Source organism: Blennius ocellaris, assembly GCF_963422515.1.
Source record: "Blennius ocellaris genome assembly, chromosome: 11".
NCBI lineage: Eukaryota > Metazoa > Chordata > Actinopteri > Blenniiformes > Blenniidae > Blennius > Blennius ocellaris.
Window position 1 is genome coordinate 7,652,406 of NC_137660.1, and position 22,153 is coordinate 7,674,558.

At 44.8% G+C, this 22,153-nt stretch overlaps 1 protein-coding gene across 1 annotated transcript in view; it reads left to right on the forward strand.

Annotated features, from left to right (window-relative positions):
* Positions 1-2,474: 2,474 nt before the first annotated feature.
* Positions 2,475-22,153, forward strand: part of LOC308135996 (transcription factor SOX-6-like) — a 110,711-nt gene continuing 91,032 nt past the window's right edge. Inside the window, exons 1-2 of the mRNA XM_080504180.1 lie at positions 2,475-2,604; positions 18,949-19,018. The gene's annotated coding sequence lies outside the window, so the exon portion shown is untranslated. The remainder of the gene's footprint in view (positions 2,605-18,948; positions 19,019-22,153) is intronic.

Here is a 22,153-nt window from a genome sequence, read left to right on the forward strand (position 1 = left end):
TTCCCCACCGCCATCAGACTCATGAACAATACAGAGACTTAATGACTCAGTACAGACTGTAACCTGCTCTATTGCACTAAGATCCACTGCACCACTTATCACTGTATCACTTTTTATCACTCCATCACCTTATGCACCGTAAGTAAATCCAATCCTGTTGTTCTTTGTCCATTGTTGTCGTCTACCATATTTTACCTCTTATTTTTAGCTTATTTATTTTTATTTATTTTTATATTCCTATGCATGCCCCTAAAGCCTCATAGCTTAAAGTTTATAGCTATTTTTATCTAAACCCTGTGTTATATGTTTTATGTTTAATGTTGCACGTCTCACCAAGAAAAATTCCTAGTTTTTGAACCTGTTTACAAGCAATGGCAATAAAAACTATTCTGATTCTGATTCTGATTCTGATGATCACGTCAGACTGCGATGTCCCTGGGTTGCAGAATCAAATTTGGCACAGTTTGGGGTATGAATTAAAATTCTATCCGATTTGCCACTTGAAAATCCAAGATGGCCACCATTTTTCAAGATGGTCACTTTCTGGACCAGTAGAAATGTCATACTGGCCACTAATTTGGCTGTAGATTACCAATCTCCAAGATATTGGTGTCATTTCATATGCTTTAGGGTATGCAGGACTCAGTTTTGGCACCTGGAAAAGACCCACGTTGTATTTTTAAGCACCTCATCATATCTCTTAGGTAGTTGCACAGAGCTTAGTAGGTAGTTATCCTGAAGTTTGAATCATGTGCGGCAAAGTGCAGTTACCACTTCTTTGATGTGTACAAGAAAGACAGCCTGAAAGCAGAAACCAGATCAATGAGGGGATCGGGCATCACAAGACAAGCAAAACACCAGACAATTAGAAATGGTTTCTCATTGGCCCACCGTAAATGATAGTTTATTGATTTTTGGCAGGGATACACTCTTAACCTGAATTAGTTGACTTTACTTGCAAATTGCGTGGAAACCTGTTGCCTGATACCTTAAGCCCTTATGAGTAGCGTACACTGAAAATCATAACTCAGCACTTTTAACACGATGTAAAATATTTCAGTTGGATGGAAAAGAGACTCTAAAATCTCAAATGCATTTTACTTTTAGGAACAATAGCAAAACACAGCTAATCTTCTAATAAAAAATTAAAACATGAACCCTAAAACATGTAAAAGGTCATTTCAAGTCATTGGAACACTAATGTGAGTATGTGTGCGGTCCATTTAAAAACATTTTTTTTTTACTTTTTAACTTCTCAATAATTCTGCAATGAGGATACCTTTTAATGTTACACTGATGACAAAGTATCAATCACCTTATTTTTCCACAGTATTTAAAAACAAAAACTAAAAAAAAAAAAACCTTCAAACTCAGCATCCAGAAGGTTAATTCCAGGCTGGACTAGAAGAGAAACTTCTTCAGAATCACCAAGAGGTGGCGTCAGAGTAAACGCAATGTCTCTGCAGCCTGGAGTCGCTCAGCACCTCCGACAGGACCCAGAAACTTCGTTGCATTGCGACGTAATAATCCACATATTCAATTTAATATTCACCTAATGCGATTTGATATGTTTTAAAGCTACTTGAGTCCAACCAATCCCTGCAGTATACCTCCAAAACGAATTATATATTTCCAAGCAACATAGATCAAAGACCTTTTTGTTGAAACAGGAAAAAAAAAGAAGGGAAAATGTCCAATAACGCGAAAGAATTCTGTTTTTAGTCCAAAATCGTCGGTATCAGCTACATTAAATTACCGGATAAACTAGTAAATGATAACTGTCATAAAATAACTTTTTGATAAAAAAAAAAAGTTTTCATTCTGATTTATAAATGTTACATTTTTAAAACCAACGCTGACTGCCGCAGAATCTGGACAATCAAAGGTAAGAAAAATATAATTATAATGACCTTTTTTACCTTTTTATTTATTTATTTATTTTTAAATCGACGTTGTAGTCGAGAACAGGTGACCAGGACGCTCACGTCCGCGGGCTGCAAGCGCGTGTACGAATGGAGGAGATATTGAAAGAAAAAGTTCAGTGGAAAGAAGAATTGTTTTGCGTTTTACTCAACAATTCACTTTATGAAAGTGACAGAGAGAGAGAGAGAGAGAGAGAGAGAGAGAAAGAGAGAGAGAGAGAGAGAGAGAGAGAGAGAGAGAGAGAGAGAGAGCGAGAGAGAGGAGGGGTTATCCTGCCTCTGCCTCTTCACCCGTCAGTGCCCCGCACTCTCACTTAACCTCCACAAAGTGCCGGACGGGAAATAATCTGAAACACTTTCAATTCTTTGTTCCTTTTTTGTTAACTTAAGAGAAAAAAGCCATCGTACAGCCGTTCTACAGACTCAGCGTCACTTCTGAAAACTCCGGCGACGCGCTCCCCCCCCCACCCCCCTCCACCACCCCTTCGCCACCTCCTCCCCTCCTCCTTTTCTTTTTTTTGATCTCCAGTGCCGCGCAACAACGGAGGAGTTACCAAAGTCCGCGGCGCGCTCCAGCGATGGTGACTTTACGCACGGGATTTGAAGGCTGTTTGAACTGACTCCTGCTTCTGACACTTGTTCGCCCGCAGCAATCCGGCGGGTGTCTGCAGAGTGAGCGCAGGTAAGAGAGAGCCGTCGCGGTGTGGCATCATCGTTGTGGTTGTTGTTTTTTTGGGGGAGTGATCCGCGCGCCCTCGCGCTTATCTGCGCTCAGCTTCCACGCAGGGGTGACAGCAGGCAGATTCAGTCTTTCAACTTGGAGCTGGACCGTGATTAGATTCTGTCGACCTTACGCGACCCCAGAGCAGTGTCTTAGCATTTAGTTTGGGGGAAAGTTTGGAGTTCTATGTCTACCTTTGGAGGGGGGAAAAAAACCCGACAGAAAACGGGTAATTAATGATTGGCAAAACTGGTTTAAGAGCACATTAAATCACTGAAATATATTTAAATAAATTAAACAATGAACATAAACGCTATCTACAGCTGTAACAATAAATTAGGATTTTACTGTTTGTTATAGTTTGCACTCTCTCCCTGACAGCTACTCAGACCCATCATATTTATAACATTAATAATATTATTATGAACTATAATAATAGTATAAATAAGAATAACAATAGTAATAATAATAATGATAATAAATAGCACATAAACTAAACTTGAATATCATATTCATAAACTTCATCTCAATTCGGTAACAGTATCTTCAAAATCACAACAATTAATATGTAACCCGAGAAAAATCAACAAATATGAATGTGAAAAAAAACGTGTCGGTCGTGATCGATTAGAATGTCCTTCACTTGAGTTGATGGTAATGATATTCAAAGTTAATTTCCAGAGATCAAAGATATATTGTGCAAGAACAAAAGTGGCTTTACTTTGTTTTGCATCGCAAACCTTTCACGCTCCATTTCATGAGAATGGATGAGCACCAATAAATAGTTATAGACTCACACCTCACCAAGAAATTATAAGAACAGCTGAGATATGTTTTGTCCAAATATCTGCTCTCAAATTAAAAAATAAAAAATAAAAGAAGAAACTTTTTAAGGAGGCCTGACTTAAAGTTAAACTTGCATTCAAAAAGTTTAGTTTTTTCATCATCAAATCAACGGATGTTTGAAAGTGATGCATGGGATAAAGTCCAGTCAAGTAGTTTCTCCTTCGGCCACACAGCGGTAGCCTTCTGTCCGTTATCGTGAACGCGTCGCGCTCCTCGGACCCGTGCGCTCACCGTGCTCGTCCCCGGCTCTGCTGCATGCGCGTTGAACGGTGATGCCCGGCTGGACGCACACCCGGAGTACAATAAGGAGACATCAGACCACAGAGGGGAGAAGCGTCTGCAGGCTCAGGGGGTTAACTTTCCCCTCTGCAGGTCATGGCGACTGACCCCAGAAGAATGCGCGAGTCATAAATTAAAATAGACCCCGGGCCCCCCAAAATGCGGATCCATTGAGAGAAAAGAAGACGGCGAGACATTTGAAGAATTATTCAGTAAGTGTCCGTTCCTGCCTCCTTCATGATTTTTTTCTTCTTCTTTTGGCGTTCTGAACTTCAAAACAAACAAACAAAAATACAAGTGTGCAGCCGGATCGTGCGCACCGGCCACGCTGCTTATGTATGAAGTTAATTGCGGGTGTATGGACTTGAGTTTTGCGGGGCAGGGGGACAGTGCGGACCAGGTGAAATGCGGGGGAAGGAGACAGTGCGGGGACAGGGAGACAGTGCGGGACAGGGAGACGGTGCGGGGCAGGGGGCGGCGGGCAGTGCGCAATGCGCCGCGGGGAGCGCGCCGCTCGGACTCGCCGCGTGTGAAAGTTTTCCTGTTGGGTTCACGGTGAGGATGTGACAAGGGGGTACAGGAGGACAAGGCTCGCCACAGCGGCCTGGTGAAGACAGATAAAGTCACTTGAGGGTGTTTCCCCGCATTTAGAGCCACACTACACCTCCGAGATAAGCCGCTGCTCTCCAGCAGATAAGAAGCTTTCAGAGAAAGTGAACGAAGAGAGCAGAGATCGCACAACGTGGGGGCAAAAAAAAGAAGAAAAAAAAAGGAAAACCGCTAAACAGGAAAGTCTAGATATGTGTCAGTGATTTTTTTTTTTTTTTTTTTACATTTATAAAATAAAAACACCGTTTTAGTGAAGTCGGTGAGAGTGCGCAATCCTCAGCGTCACATCTAATTGTTTTACGCATCAACGTTTTTTTTTTTTTTTTTTGTTTGAACATCAAATCACTCCCCTATTCAGGGTTTTAATTGCCCGACTTGACAGATGCCTGCAGTTGCCAGTTTGGGCCTGCCCACGACGGCCTGCTCAGTAAATCACCATTTCCAACAAGTTGTTTAATTGTTTGGACTCGAGCAGAACAATTTATAGAGCAGCAGCCCCCCTCTCTCCTCCGTCTCTCTCTTGTAAGTGAGAGTGTCTGTCTGAAAAACAATCCGAGCAGGAGTGGGGGCCGCTGAAGTTGATCTCCTATGGCATTTTGTTTTGAGCAGGTGCTGCGGGTTGAAGTTCCCTCATAAGGTAAAGTGGCATTAGTGTCCAAATGGCAGACTTATATATAGGCTGCCAATTCAGCACATTGTCCTGGTCTCTCTCTCTCTCTCTCTCTCTCTCTCTCTCTCTCTCTCTCTCTCCCTCTCTCTCTCTCTCCTTTTTCTTCTGTGGGAATCAGTGCTGACAACAGGAGGACAAGCCTGAATGTGTCCTCAGGTCCATTACATTTCTGTCAGCAACATGAAATCGCTATTAGAGAAGCTTATGTGTTAAACACACTACACAGCTGAAGCAAATCTAAATATATCTCCATCTATACAATACATAAATAATAAATACAGATTCGTATATCTTTTTTTTAGGGGGGGGGACATACATTTAATTGATCACTTTAGGGGTGAAACAGCAGCTATATTTTTTATTTAAATTAAGAATTGTTAATGTTGCAGGTCAGCTTTTAAAATCACGTCAATTCTTCTCACAATTTCTCAGCGGCGCAAGTTTTGTTTAAAAATAAACACAAATGTTTTGTTTGGGGGCCAAATTGTTCTGTGGAAATGTGGGTTTCTATTTCCCCGCCTCAATGCTCAGCCCTGAAAATGTGCACGCTGGTGTTAATGCACTGCAATGCAAGGCTAACCTCAGGATCTAATTCTCATACTTCAAAATCTAGCCATCGCTCACATGTTATCCTGATATGCCACATGTATTTCATGGACTCTGAGAGCCTGAGAGCCCCCCCCCCCTTCCCCTACGGTGAGATGCAGAGGGGCTGCACGGTGGTGTGGTAAGTGTGTATGAGCATTTGGAAGAGACAGAAGTTGAAGGAATTTGAACGCGAGGGGAAGGAGAGAATGATTTTGGCGTTTAGATTGCGGGAGCGCTCACTTCAGTGTGACGCACAAATCAAACCTGATTTGTGGGAGGATGAGCCGGCGTGAAGCACTGCTGTTATCTTATTTCCCCTCCGTGGCAAAACGCCGCTCCTCCGTCTGTCCGCACAGTGTTGCAAGTGTTCAAGCGTTCCCATATGATGTCGTTCATCGGGGGGGAAAAAAAGTGTTTTCAAACCTGTGGCCGATCCAGAGGATCTTAATTATTTGTTCTCTGTAAAAGACACCAGCTCTTCCTTGAATTGGACATGTGTTGTACAAACACAAATTAAACATTTAGCCTTAAGTATTTCTCCCCGGGTCCTAAGTGCATATTAGTCAGCCTATACTTATCTCCTGGCCCTAACGGCACACCCAAATTGCAGTGTTGCTGCTGAAAAAGAAAGGTTGGGGCCTCCGAGAATGAGCACTTGAAGCGTGCTGGAAGATGCCCATACGTTCCTCAACCACAATGCAAGTTTAGGTGTGTTTCTGGACATACATGTGTGGACTTTTCTGACTTTTTTTTCTTTTTTCTTTCTTCTTCTTATTTTTGTTTCTGGGAAATCTGACTAATGTGTGACTAATTGTGTGTGAACTGTCCATGCATGTATGAATGTGTGCTCTTGTTCACTGTGAGGTGTGTGTTCTGAAAAGGCTCCTCTGTGTGTCATCCGACGCATTCGAGCCACGTGTGTGTGTGTGTGTGTGTGTGTGTGTGTGTGTGTGTGTGTGTGTGTGTGTGTGTGTGTGTGTGTGTGTGTGTGTGTGTGTGTGGGCTTTCTTCTCTTGCATGTAAGTTTCTTAACTGTGAGATCTATTTGGAAATGGATTCCCCAGTTTTCCGTCAGAATACCCCAGCTCACTGTTCTTTCTTGTGTTGACGGCCACCTTTCTCTTCTGTCTGTGGTTCTCCAGCACCTGCTCCCTCCCATCACATTACAAAGCTCTGAATGGGAGCTCATTTGACACACCGGCTCCTAATGACACCTGCATCCCTCCACAAACCCTGGCTCCTCCCTCGTCGTCATTTCCACAGCCGAACACATAGTGTGCAGCATCATTGTTTCCTCCCGGGTTCCTCGAAGCTCATATTTGGGAGCTGGTTGATGCACGGAGCAGCTCCGGTTCACGAAGTTCATTCTTCTCTTCGTCTGCTTTTCCGCTCTCTGACGTTTATTTATTTATCAGGGCGTGTGTCATGGTCTTTCTGATGACTGCAGCAGCAACAATGGCTATTATGCACCTGCACAGGATTGAGTAAGATTTATAAATGTTGCACAAGAGCATTTGACAAACGAGCGTTGCACACTGTTAAAACGGTCACAGACTGGGCACTTTGCCATGAGTGAAAGCAACAAGGAGGAGGGCTTGATTTCATATTTAGCTTCAGCCTTTTACTTATTCTCTCCTGTTAAAAGAGGATTACTTTACAGTGCAGAGAACTGTAACGCCGCTTTTCTCTGGCCGTTGTGCGAGCTTCTTGGCACGTCAATCTGAAGCGCCGTCCTCGCTCCTCTCCCGCTCTAAAGTGGAAAAGCTCGCCGCCGTGCTCTCCTCTGACACGACACAGACTGCTGCTGTTTCTCTGCGATGCTCAAATCCTCTCTTGGGGGAATATAAGTGCTCAAGAATTAAAGAAACATTGAATGAAGGAATCCTAAAATGCACAAGTATACATCCAATTTTCTGTACATGCACATGCAAGCAGTACAGAGCAGAGGTTTCCTTTCCTACATCTTTTTGGACAGGTCCAGGTTTACATTTGCACATTTTAGATGATGATGGTATTCAGAAAAAAAAGAGAAAAAAAAAACATGATGAGGAGCAAAAGTGAATAATCTTCGATTCACATTTATATTCTGATCCGAGAATTGCAATCTTAAAAAAAACCATGAGCTCCAGTTTTAATTTACATATGAAATATAAGAATTTAAGAGTTTCCCCCGTATTATTCACTTAGAAAAAATCAACAAATATAAAAAGCACAACATTAAATAAAATAGACAACATTTAAAAAAAAAAGTTAAACATATTTGGCTCTGATCAATATAATCTGAACAATATAAGAAGCACTTTTTGTTTTATATTTGTTGAATTTTCCACTATGCAGAAGCAGCTATACTCAATTGTTTTATAATGCATGCAAAAGAGATTACCACCCCCAACAGTTTATTATTCATTGCTGTGGAGTCATGTAAATCCCATCACTAGAACTTTATTGTTCCTTTTCAGGTAAGCCAACTTGTTGTAAAAAGACATATTTCAACATAATTTTCGTTTTTCTTTTTTCTTTTTTAATGCTCCCATGCACTTGACAAGCTTTGCCAGACTAAACTCAATATTGGGAAAAAAAAAAAAAAAAAAAAAAGGAGCTCAGGAAGAATATCCACCACAGTTGGTCGTCTGGGATACAGGTTACTGGGTTGCAGTGTTGTGGTCAGGCCCTTTGGCCCTTTGTGTTTGGAACAAGGTGACCAGGTGACTGACACATGTGCTCCAGTGGCTCTTTATCCGTCAGTCAACAGCCACGGCCTTGGAGCAGCAGCAGAGCAGCAGCAGCAGAGCAGGAGCAGCAGAGCAGGAGCAGCAGCAGCAGCAGCAGCAGATGCTTTGGCAATTACACTGCTCCTGATGACTTTACAGAAAGGGGAAATCGCATATGAGCATGTCTCCGTGTCCAGGAGGTTTTCAACCCTCCTTCCTTCTTCCTCCACTCTGCCGACTTCTTCTTTCTGTGTCTTTTTACTCTCTCATTTCCTCCCGGATCAGATCGGATTCAAGTGTTGGATGAGGTGGACCCTGATTTCGGCCCGTATGTTGAATAAACAGGCCTGGTCTCTGAATGGAATCCTGCACCGTTACAGTGGCCACCTTTATTATTGTGTCAAGTGAGGAGAAAAGAGAGAAAAGTGTGTGGAACTCTGCTGTAACATAACGGGACGGAGCGGCGCTTATTTTGTCCTGACCTGAGACTGATGTGACAAGAGGAGAACCACGTGGTTTGATGGCTTGTCCGCAAACCGTTGTGAGGATTCGGATTGTTTGTCATGGAGAGAGTGAGACATTTTCTATTTATCCAGCTGAGTATCTCCAAGCATTAGCCTCGGCCCCAAACGACAGTCATGTGTAACTGTGTGCTTTGTGCATCTTACATATTGTTTACAGTTGTTGGGTCTGCCTTTAACTCTCAGTGACCCCCGTTACGAAGTTAGGTGACATTGACAAACGCCTGGATGATTTGATTCGGTTTGAAATCAGACGGGTGTGGTTTTATATATTTGATACGATATTGTTGCAATATTTGGACAATTGAATTCCGAGTGTTTGAAAAGACTCGTCTTTTGTGTGGCTGACGGCTGCGTCTGAGCCGTCGTGCCACACTCGCCCCGCCCCTCCGCCACTCCCCCGCAGCTTAAGACCAACAAAAGAAATTATTTACCCCACCTTTTGATGGAAGCCGCCGCTGTTAATGTTGCACGAATCTCCCTGCCAGGTGTTATAACTGTGAGCAAGACTGCTATTTTAGCCTGCGGGTTGCAATCTGCACTTGCTTTGTCTGTCCAAGGATGGAGGAGAGAGGTGATTTGCTGAAAATGTTTTTTGGTGAGGAGAAAAAGAAAAAAGAAAAAAAAAAAAAAGGCCTCTTGCACTGTTCGCCACAAGCATTTTCCAAGATCGTTGTCATCGCAAAGAGGCAAACGCTGCTTGCATCGACAAAATGAAACGGCGTCGCCGCACACGTGTCCCTTGGCTAGTATTGTGTCGACACACAAGCTATACTCAACCGTATACAATTCATACAAGCAGGCAGGCAGAAAGTGCAATCACACTAACTGAGCATGCTTGCATAGCTCCAAACTGTAAAAAAAAAAAAAAAAAAGGAGAGAGATTTGCTTTCACTCATTTAGTTTACTAAGCTGCCTGATCTTGATGCACTGTGCAAACAAGGTTAGATAGTAATTGGAAATATTTGGGAGACGTATGGGTCTGGTTAAGAAAAAGAAGGGCTGTGGCCTTCACAGTGACACTTGTCTGTTGAATGAGTACCGCGATTTGATTGAATTTACATTCTGGCGCATTATTAATAATTAAAAAGACATATTGAGAGAGTATTGAATGAGGCACTCCAGCAATGTTTCACTTGCAGAATCGTAGACATGGTTAGAGGCTTATTAACAAACACACCGAAGCAGAAAGAGCTCCGTTACTCTCACCACCGGCCCTCTGCTCCGGTCAAATCCAAAAGATGGCTGCATCCTGTAACGTGTGCAGGCTGCTGGAGGGACGGGGAGGATAAACCTCCATCTGGTCCACATATCCCACTTAAATGTTCCTTCCACAGGGAGATATAAAATCCCCCCCCCCCCCAAAGTTATAATTAAAGCGCGACTTCATAGAGTTGCCGTATGAAAAATGCAAGGGAATTGAAAAGGGGTGATGATTACATATTGACAACACATTCTACATATCTGCATCCCTATGGTTGCTTTTTCAGACATATTGTTGAATCTTGAGTCATTTTCCATTTTTCTGATCGATCCATCACCACCTTGAATGTCCCATTGTAAATGACCTGACAATGCAGCATGTCTGAAGCTGGTGGAAAAGCATCAGTGGTTCCGGCTTTATTCCGGCTTTCGGATCCCAGTTGCTCTCAGGTGCTGCCCTTAAATTACTTTGTTCATTTATGTCACAATAAATTGCATCCAGGTGGTGTTTTCCCTTCAACTCTATAAATCCGGAGTTTATTAAAGCAGAAATCTGCAGGAAGTGACTCAGGAATTCTTTTCCACTCCGCTCATGTTTTGAACCTCTGTGCTGTTCAGGCCAGTTAAAGACGGAGTTCATTATTGGAAATTAGTAACAATTAGGTTTTTACTGTTAAAGTGGTTCAACATTTTGTTGGAAGGCACTGTAGTTGTTTGGTGTAGCGCCGCGCTCAAGGCCTTGCTCTCACCGAGCCAAACAAACAGCAACACATGAAAAAATGTCTTCAAAGATCGAAAAGAACGCAGCTGCGTTCAGAACAAATGTTTACATTGCTTTTATAGTTTGTTTTCTTCCTGCTCCTCCCATCTATAGTAGCGTCACCCTCCTCTAAAAGCAGCCTGGGTAACCTTCACTTTTATGAACCACTCGCAGCGGTCTGGAGTAATGGGGCGTGGTGGCAGGGCTCTGGGGGCGCGAGGCCTCCGAAATGATCCTGCGGTGAAGTCGTGAGGTCCAGGATCACATGGTCCCACCCACCGAGCCAAGGCCCAACTCCAATTGGTCGCCGGCCAGCTTGTCTACGCAGGGCGTCGCCATGGTTTCCAGGCCGTAAAGAAGCCTTTAATCGAGCCGTTGTCATCATGAGATGGTGGCGGGCGTTTTTTTTTTTTGGGGGGGGGGGTGTAGAGACAGAATGAGGGAGGATGGACATCGGCTCAGAATAGAAACGCACCGCCTCACGCTCGCTCTGGCGAAGCATCTCCAGCGTTTTCGTGGGGATCCTCACATTCGGGTTCGGTGCAGTCGCGAGCAGATTCGTGGACGACGCGCCCCCGCCGAGCCCTTGGCTGGGATTTATTTGTATATGGCATGCCGTGTTCTGTACACGATGTTGGATTAGCAGAAGTGTGGTGTGTGGTGTTCAGTGATGACGGGTTGTGCAGAGGAGTGGCGCTGGCTCGGGTGTCGAGCTGACTGGGCTCAGACCTCAGGTTTCCTCCACGTAGTCCAACACGCTTTATGGTCGCACACACGGCGCTATCATGGCCCGCTGACATTTGCACCTCAGAGTTTCACACACAAGAATGTGTGCACGCGCGTGTGTGTGTGTGTGTCACAGCCTCACCTGTTGCGAGTTCCTCTGTGTACCATTTGTGTGACAAAGTCTTTGTTGAATTGTTCCGCCTGCCATGATTCAAACATTTACAAACAAAGCAACCGGGTCCGTCCCACTACTGTACGCCTGGGGGTTTGTGTTGGCATGTCACTGGATTGTTACCAAATAAAACAGCGTTTTCGCCACACGTCCCTTAAGTCTTCGATTCCTGCCGCTGCAGGGAGGAAGAAAAAAAAAAAGTGCAGCCTCAGCAAGCTGTTCAGCCTCGCTCTCAAGGAGCTTACGCTGTGTCTCCCTGTTAAATATGGGAAACATACGTAGGCTGGCCTGTGATGTCAATTGTTATTGCTGGAGGCCTGCTATAGGAAAAATCTCATTTGCCTTTGTAAAGCACTGTAGTGAAAAGGAGCTTATGTCATAAAGACGCCATTGTGGCTGCTGCAGGGTCTGCCGTGTGCAAGTGTGTGTGTGAGTGTATGTGTACGACTGCGTCTTTAAGTGTCACTACTCCGACCCACACATGGCTGATCTCACGTGTGTTTTCCTCACAATCGAGCAGGTCTGAATGCACAATAGTTTCTGTACCTGTTTGTTGGCGGAGCACACAAAAGGCCTTAAGAGGGAGGCGCTCTGTGCCGGAGATTTATGAATGGCAGCAGTCACATACATGTTCCTTCTTCTGCCGGCCTCTTTTTGGTTCGTCGTGACTTTTGCTTTGATATTAAGTTGAGGATAAAGATTCAGCTGATGAAAGTGACTTACAGAAAAGGATATTTCAGCACCACATGTTCTCAAACATTGATTTTTTTTTTTTACTGGGATCCATTTCATTGAGTGCAGAGGTTCAGTGCAGTCTGCTGGGTAGAGAACACACTTCATTTATGGTTTTGCAAGCAAACATGCAAACACAAAGAGTTTTTTCTGAACACATAGTTGAGCCAAGTGATTAAAAAGCCTCTTATTAAGTTTAATAATGGTTATCCAAAACTCAAAATGATACTTCCATCACTTCCGAACAGTTAATGTTGCAACTAAATCTGCACTTACTGGTGTCTGTTTTTTTTTGCACCGAACAGAGTTTTGCTGAGACGATGCAATCCAGCCGCAAACGCGTGTGCCGAGATTAATCCGTCACATTTTCAAGGGCCATTAAAGGAAAAAGGGCATGAGGTGATTAACAACCCCGGATAGAAAAAAGTGAGTAGCATCATAAAATGACAAAGGACTGAGAAATCCAGCTCGGTGGATATGAGATCAATAACAGTTAGGCATGTAATCACTCTTAGCCTCCACTTCCCAGAGACCACGGACGGGGGCAAGGAGTCTTCCTCAGCCGTGGGCATGGAAACCCAAACACACCAAGCAGTGGAAAAACAAAGCAGAGGAAAAGAGACCTCAGCCTCAATTTCATGTTTACATTATGTTTACATAAAATATGCACATGAGTTCAGCACTGTGAAACGGCACAACTGAGATGAACTTGTATCGGTACTCTTTTGAATACTGATTTCAGGTGCATGAGGCAGAAAAGGAAAAACAGCAGATGTTTATTGCCCCCACAATTTTTCAATAGTTTTTTTTCTTTCTCTCTCTTTTCTTTTTTCTCCAGCTAAGCATGACGACCACCTCCTCCATCTCAACAAGTCTCCCCTCGTGCGTTCAGCCTCTTCTTGTTTTACGGAGAGAGCAGATTTGTGCGCTGTCCTTTAAATCATTTCCCTCTCTCGCAGATTGCTCCCCGCTGGAATATTGGCCTGACAGCCGTTTTCTTCCCCTCCCTTTCCACTTTCCCCCAGCGGACTCATTTACATTTATGCACGCAGCAATTAATTACAGGCTGGCGCTGGCCTTGTAAATTAGAGGGAGCCGAGGTCGCCCTCATTAATTGCCCCTGACAGTTAAAGCCTTGTTTGGGTCGCGACACGGTTGACTTTAGGCAGAGTGTGTATGCTGGGAGCTCGGCAGAGGTTGGCATGAGCTGCTTCTACGCCTGATATCACTCTGCAGTAAAGATGATGTGGATTTACATTGTTGATGAATATGTTTATTCCGTCCCATTGTTTTTATTTCTCCATGTTTTGGACCGCCTTTATGGTCCCGGCAGCTGTAGGTCATCATTCCCGACCTCATGTTTTGTCTTTAGTGCAACGCCTCCTGTGTGTTCTTGGGGTCTTTCATCCAAATACTTGCTGAGAGTTTTTTTTTTTTTTTTTTTTTTCCTTTCTATAGACCCAGGAGTCAGGCAGGCATCTTCTCACGGTATTGGCCTTTTCATGCAAAGACGCTCCAACTTTTTCCAACTCCTTCCCTCACAAGGCCCTCCTTTCTTCTCTGTCACGCAGCGATGTGTTTGTGCATACCTCACCAGCCTGACAAAAAAAAGAAGGGAGAGATCCTATTCACGTTTGCCTTTGACATTCACCTCTTGTTTTTACAATCTTTCCAAGGCGCGCTGTTTGCACAGTGGAACAGGCTTTGTCTTGACGGAGTGGGACAATGGCGAGCGCCATAATGTAATCTCCTAAGGGTAGCGAGCAGAGGGGCGAGGTTGAGACGTATGTGCCGGCGCTTGCCCCTGCCATCCCTCTCCAGCCTTTTGCTCCGGCAATTTTTCATGTTCGCGGTGACTCCAGAGAGAATGCACGTTGTCACTTAAGCCTTTGTAATGTTCACCTTGGCGTTTTGTGAGGGGAGCACAAAGGTTTTTCACTCATGCAAACATCCCCTTGCCTTGTTCCACTTTCCACAAGTACTCTGCCCACCCACGTGCATATCTTCAATCCTGCCTCTCTTCTTTTTTCTTTTTCTTCAAGCCAACATTATCTTTTCCTCCCTTTAACTAAACCTTTTAACAGCCTAAACCAAACCATGCATGGATACCGGATGTAAACTGTGGTCTCTGCTCCTTTTCTTTGTACACTAAATGAGAAGGAGCACTTTTTTTTTTTTTTTTAATACATTGTTCCTGTAAAAGCTCCAAGCTGATGATTGTTGTAGTTTTATAGAGAGTTAATACAGAGTTGAATTTGTTGAATCAGAACCACAAGAAACACTTGACCGTCGGACATGCTGCACACCCGAGTTTCTTATAAAAAGGCTTTTCAGGATGATACTTTTGAAGATGACATCAAGTGCCACATCACAACAGTGCCAATAAAAAGAACCCAGCAGCGACTTTCTTATAAATGTTTTATGGAGCACATCTTTTTCAGCGCAAACACATTTTGTGCGAGACAAATCTGGTCCAGAAATCTTGACAAAACATGGGTCGGTGTCAGTGTGCGCAATGCAGCGGGGGCCCGGTGTTAATAGGAGGATAAAATCCTACCCGGCGACTCCTGACGCGAAAACACACAGACGGTATCGCAGAAATGTTACGAGGCTGTGAGAGTCAGCCCGCGCTATAAGCTCATCATTTATGGGTCAATTGAACCTCATTCTCGTTTAATTGCCCATATGATTATTGGAACTCGTACTCCAGGCTCCCTATGGTGCGGACATGGCCGTGGCAGCACCGAGCCTCATGCAGTGCTAAGCCCATTGAGAGCGCTTCTGTCTCATAGAGTTCCATTGTTCTGACTCCAGTGTGTCCGCGTCCGCACAAGTGGCATTGACAGCTGCAACAAGACAACATTTGGGACCGTGCATATTTTGTTGCGTGAATGCGTGCATTCATTGTGCAGGTGCAAGGCCTCGCCGAGAACATAATACTGTGTGTCTTCACGTCCTGCACAATATCGCTCACCTCTCTTGTTACTGCTGTGATGTCACAGCTTTCCTCTGGCCCGTTCGCTTTGCTGCAGCAAAAGTTTCGGTTTTCTTCTGACAGGTGCTTTATTTTCTGCAGCTGGCTGGACCGTGGGGGTAACATGTGCCATTATACAGCTGTTGGACACTGGGCCAAAAAGGTAGCTGTTACTTCCTGCAGTTGTCAGGAGGATGGCTTTATAGCCGGGTTCTCCCATGTCAGGTTCTCTCCTTCCACTCAGGAGTGGATAAAAAAAAGAGGGTGAGACACGCAAGAGTGCACGAACAGGAGAGTGAGAAAATAGTCGAAAATACTGAAGAAACTGAGCTTAGCGGTTCACGTGGTCTGTTTGAGTATCTAACACAGTGTTGACCATTGACTTGTTTTCCTCTGCTTGCCTGAAAAATCTCTTTGGGCCAAATGTAGATGAAAATACTAAAATATATCATTTTGCTACAATAAACACAGAGAGAGAAATGCATACACGCCAATGTGAGTTCTTTAAGAAATTAAGAAACACGATTGATATAATTTTGGGGTGGGCTCCGGCTGAAATCGATGAGTGGTTGTCTTACAATGTGAAGGTTGCAGGTTCCAATCCCTATCAAATCCCTGTCCACTGGTCCAAGTGTCCTTGAGCAAGACTCTGAGTCCCACACTGCTGCTAATGGATAGATAGTGTGCCTTCCACGGTAGCCACATCAATTAGTTAAAGAATTTCCCTCTGGGATCAATAAAGTGTTTCAATTCTTATTAAAACTATTTTTAAATGGTTTTTAACATGTTTTTTTTTTTTTTTTTTTTTTTATTCCGGTCCACATATCAAACATACTAATAAGCTAACATCATATCAGACTTTTCTGTTCTTGAACTTAACCTCAGTGACTTTACTTCAACCTCCAGCAGTGAAAGGCGCCAGATCTTTAATTCAACACATTATATGATGCAAATTGTTCTTGATAAGATCGAGTACGACATAAAAAATAAATCTCAGGTTTTTTTTGTAAACGTTAGATGGAAACATTACAGAACAGTTGAGGAGGGGCATGCGGGCTGCAGACCCTGAGCCGAGGTTAAGGATTCAGTGGACTGAAAATGCATTCATCGTGAACACAAGCACTTTCAGTGCACAGTATAATAATATTTAAAATTCTGTCTGCACTGAATATTGGCGAAAAGAAAATGTTCAAATTTTCGCTGGAAAAGCGTTCCCCCTCCCTCCTGTCTCTGGTTAATATGAATTAAATTGAGCTGATTATTATTTTAATGTTGATGTACGGCATTCGTGTTATTAAATAAAGCAATATCATATGTCTGCAATATCAAGTTTTGTTTGTTTCACCTGAAAAAAAAGTATGAATTAAGAACAATGGTATTTAATTCAAACGGCTTCATATCTACATTTTTATGTAGATTCACTCACTTTTTAAAGAAGGTGTGTTGTTAAGGGGCCTTTTTGTATAACATTAAATCAAGTAGGGACTATTTCATTCTGCCTCAAGCTAAAATTTGGAAATATTTTCAGGCCTAGTGTGCGGTGCCTTTCATTGTCTGCTCCTAACTCCATGTACGTGGATGTTCAGGTCACAGAAAGTTAACATGCACATGTATGAGCTTGAAAACCTACAGGGGCAGGCATTGAAAATTGCACACGTTCGACCACACCTTCGTTCTTATTGTACTGCTCCTACACAAATTATATAGTGCATCCAGTATTCCACATACGGGTCAGTGTAAGCCTTGGCGCTCTGGCCGTTTCGTGCGCAGAAACGTGGACCGCGAAGGAGTGTATCCTTGCACACGAGGCTGTCTCTCAATGTGTGTGTCTACTGGGCAGCCAGCTGTCTCCGTGATTACCCAGCGTCCTCCAGGTGTCTGCTCTGCCATCTGCAGCTGAGTGGCAGGGCGTGTGGAGCGGAGGAATGGAGGGGGAGCGAAGGAGGGAGAAAGAGAGGGAGAAGGGTGGCTGGAGAGGAGGAGAGGATGCAGAATAACTGGTTCTGCAGACATCTGGAACGTGTTCAGACGGGTCAGCGAGAGCCGCCGAGTGTGAACGGCGCTCGGGGGGAATCCAACCTGCAGTCACTCCGTCGAAAAAGGTGTATTTCTGGGTGCCTGGCTTCTCAACGTTCTGCTGTGTGGAGAGGCAGAGATGCATCGCGTTGAAATGTTTGCAGGGCTCCTTCTCTGAAGTGTGTTTTTGCCCTTTATTTGCCATCACTATTATTATCAGAACTTCTTAGAGCTACGCGCTTTTGCGCTGCTTTGGTCAGAATTGGCCTTAATTGTGCCCTGAGAGGAAGAAAAAAAAAAATGCATCGAAGAGAGACTCATTTGGTTGATTAAAGACATGAATAAAAGATCACACATGCCCAGTGTTTGCTTTCTTCTTCATTGTTCTCAATTAGCCTCAAATTGTGGAATCAAAGGCGTGTTTGTATTGCCCTCTTTGTACAACTTAGATGCTGTGTTAAACATGCCGTCATGATGCATCGGGGGAATTGCCGCCGTGGTGTGTTTTTGTTGCGCGTGTGAGCAGATTCTCTCTTCGAGTCTCTCCTTACCCTCTTCTGTTCTTTCTTTCTTGAATTAGCGACCTCCCACTCTCAATTAAGGCCATCTCCCCATCCTTTCTCAATTTGGGGCCCTCGGAGAGCGGCCTCCGTCCCGATCACGGTGCCTTCAAAGGGCTCCATCGGCACTTTGACCTCTTTGATGTTATTATTTGTTCTCTGCGACCTCCCCGGGTTAGTAAATGGCTGTTTGTATTGCGCGCTTGTATGCGTGTGAGGCTATAATAAGGCTGACCCAAGGTTAGTGGTCTGTTTAAGCCCGGCAGCACAAGAATGGTGAGCTTTCCATCTGATTGATGAGGTTTTTTTTTTTTTACTCTCTCTCTCTCTCTCTCTCTCTCTCTCTCTCTCTCTCTCTCTCTCTCTCTCTCTCTCTCTCTCTCTCTCTGCTCTCATTGGGATCAATTTTTAAAAGAAGAAAAAAAAAACTCTGGCATCACTAACTGCGTTAAAACAGATCACGGCCAATTTTTCAACTTCAAAGCCGTGCACAAGCATCACGTTGTTTGTCGTTTGTTAGACTTTGCGTGTGTGTGTGCGTGTGTGTGTGTGTGTGCCGTTGTTTGCGCAGTAGAAGTGCTGGGAGAGGAGCACACTGATCCTCTATTGGCCCTGCTGCAGCCCTTCACACAGGCCCTCTGTTCTGTCTGAGACATCCGCTGCAGAGGGCTCTCAGGTGGGCTGAGAGTGCTTTCGCTGAGCTCCGAGAACACTTTCCAACTCAAAATTTAATACTTTGTCAAACCCTCATTTCGCTGGACAGGCGTCAAAAACACATTTAGCATTCATTCAGAAGGTCTTTTTTTTGTTGTTGTATTTGAACGACCACAATGTGAAAAATATTATTCATCTGAATAAAATTGTGGCGATGGTAAAAAGCTCCAGACAACAATTTCATGTACCCTTAATAAAAGGCCCCCTTTTCTCTTGTTTTTCAGGTGACGTTCATGAATCTGACAGTCGTCCACAAGTGAGAAGAGGGTGTCGGGGCTGAGGTCTCTTATTTCTGTAAGTTTTCTTCCCCAACAAGTATTTCTATTGAGCTTGTTCTGTGGCGCTTTGGACGATCGCTACTGTGAAAAGGCAAAACATTTCTCAGAGACAGAGAACACAACGTTATTCCATGCCAGAATTTGAACACAGCAGTGTTTGTGCGCACGGTTTTGCTTCAAAAGAAGTGCATTAAGTATGACGTGGGCATGTGTGAGTGTGTGTTCTTGGACACGAGTGTAAGTCGGTTAAAGCTTGAGATACGTGTGTCTGCGTGTACAGTCCTGTGTTTAGTGTGTGTGTGGTCTTGTACGTGGTCTTTCTCTCCAGGGGGTCCGACTGCACTTTTGGGGTCCGGCCTTTATTGTGAAGCTGTAAAATTCAGACACCCAAACCGATTTATGGAAGAAGTCAGATGGATTCATATGGTCCGAGGTTACATGTGGGTCAAGCATAGGGTCATCTGTGTGTGTGTGTGTGTGTGTGTGTGTGTGTGTGTGTGTGTGTGTGTGTGTGTGTGTGTGTGTGTGTGTCTTGTTAACAAAACTGTACCTGACTCTGCGCTTGTCCACGCCCCTCTCACCCCCTCCAGCCAGCACATACAGAACGCTTTTGATTTGTTTCACGGCGAACGCAGACCTCCACTCGGGGTACTGTTCTGCCCCTGTGCACCCTCAATAGCCGCTTTCACTTGGGCGAAGAAAGGGGTCTTTTAAAGGCTCTCGCAGGCATCACTCCAGGAACCTTTCAGCACCGGGACCTACAGTATGCCTTTTAATGGACTTTCTCTCTGTGAGCAATAAAGATTATATCTCGAGTCAAATAGTGCTGGAGGTAACACTAGCCTAAATTAAGCACGCCAGGTCGCAGCAGCAGCAGCAGCAGCAGATCTCGATGGGTTCAGCAGAGATCGGAGGGGCGGCATCAGAAATGTCCAGATGGGAGAGGTTGGAGAAAAGAGTCAGATCTGCCCATCTGGCTAATCCCGCTGTTTCAGAATACTTATTAAGGCCCTCTCTAGTGGCCCTTGAGCCGTGTCAGTGCTCGGTCAACAAGTGGCCCGTTTGAGTCTCGCTGGCGTCTCGCTCGCAAGGCGGACAGAATGTTTTCAGCGTTTTGTTGTGAGAGGCGATCTGCAAGCCGCTGGCTGGTTAAGAGGCGCTCCGTTTCAAAGACTTGAGTTGCGGCCCGTGTGAATCGTCTCAGATCGCCGCGCAAAAACGAAGCCCGCCAACCTGGAGGTCATGACCCGCTGAGGTGTCACGGGATTCATGAGCGAGGATCGTAGAATAATTAGACATTTGCTGCACGAGAAACATTTTTCCCGTAAATTCTTAAGCATGTTTCGACTGTTCAGCCTGGTAAAGTGTAAATAACAATCACAGAAAGATCACTGCCAATAAAAAAAAATCTTGACGTAATTCCATCAGTCCAACCTTAATTGCATAATTTGAGTTGGAAACTTAAAATTACATTATTGTGTTTTTTAACATGCGATTGCTTTGCAAATCTAATCTGGCAGCGGTAAGATGACAAGGCGATCTTGCTCACAAAATTACTGTCTTTACTGTCGTGACAGTGACAATTGCATCTGTTTCACAGGACCTTGTGAATGCCATTGAGTGGATTGTCTGCATCCTGTAAATATCTAATGGCTTTCATTCGTGAAATTACCCGACTGTTTGCTCAATCTGAAGCAGGTTTCTCTTCGGTTATGACGCATCGGCTGTTTGAATGTGAAGAACAGCATCGCATTATTATTTCTGCATCCCAAATCACAAAGATCTGGTCACGTCTTAATTACCCCTAAATTCATTTAAAAAATGAATGAATCATAGATGTAGGGGTTTTCACGTCTATATAGCCGTGAGAAAAAAAGACAAAAACTTTGGGGGAAGTACTTTATTGAGCTTCCTTTGTGCCTTTGTGGACTATTTGTGGCCCTGCGCTGTCACACATGTCTCCAGTAATAGCAGTCATTTGCAGTGAGTTAGGAAAGTGACCAGACAGCAAGCGGCCGCTGGGATGATTTGTGGCGAGCTAATGAGCTAACGAGCTAATGAACCCACTGAGGTTACCTGTTTGGCTTCCCCCGAAACAATGTGGTCCTCTGCTGCCATCCCTTTGGCTGCAGCCTCGTATGTGAACATGAGTGTGTTCCAGCTAATCAGCGGCATCTAACAGAGTTTTGCGCCGACTCTCAGTAGTTAATCTCGCGTTAACGGTGAGCCATTATGTCCTTTTGAGCTCGGACGTTTGGTTAATTCATCTGATTTGCCGCATGGACGAAATGTCCACTCGAATGCCTTGAAGGTTTGCGTTGAGGAGCGGTGTGTTTGTGGTGGGAAAAAAAAGAAGAAGCGGGCGTCAGGCGGCGCTCGGCGCAGCCGCTCAGTCACCAGCACATCGCGGCGCGTTCACACGCTTACATGTCATGCATTTAGTTGTTTGTTGGGCTGTATCTGTGTCACTGTATGAGCGTATGCGCCCGCATGTGTGTTTGCGTTTTGCACACTCACGCCTCACCGACGTCCCGTCTGAGGCCCATCTGGTTGGCTTTGAGGAGGCTGTCGGGGACGCTACGCCCGGGCCGCTACGCCCGGGCCGAGCCAGCGGCGGCGGCGGCGGCAGCAGGAGCAGCAGCAGCTTCTCCCCACTTATACATAAAGTCCACGGCGCGAGGCCCTCTGCCAGTAACACTGTAGGCCGACCCTTGTGGCTACTTCCCAAACCACCCAGGCTCATACCCCACTTTCTCTCTTCTATTGCCCTTGAAATGGGGCCTGCTCTAAATATTATCTCCCCCTGTGCTTTATCCCTCCGTTTATCCCTAAGTCGGCAGCGAGAAGAAAGGAGCTGTGGGGCTGAGTCACTTTTTCCTCCCTCTTCCCCTCTCTCCAAAAACCGCAGGCAGCAGCAGCGGCTTCCTGGAGATGAGCGCTTTTGTCTGTTGTGTGACCGCTGCGGCTTTAGGCAGATCCTCCTCTCATGAGGTAATGCTGGAGCTCGATGAGCCGGCAGAGCGAGAAAAGGAGGGAGGTGCATGACGGGAGCGACCTCAGGATGGATCGAGATTTGCCAAGAAAAGGGGACTGGCGCTTTCTCTCAGCAGCGCCCGGCTCCACATGGAGGCCATCGCACATGTTCACACCT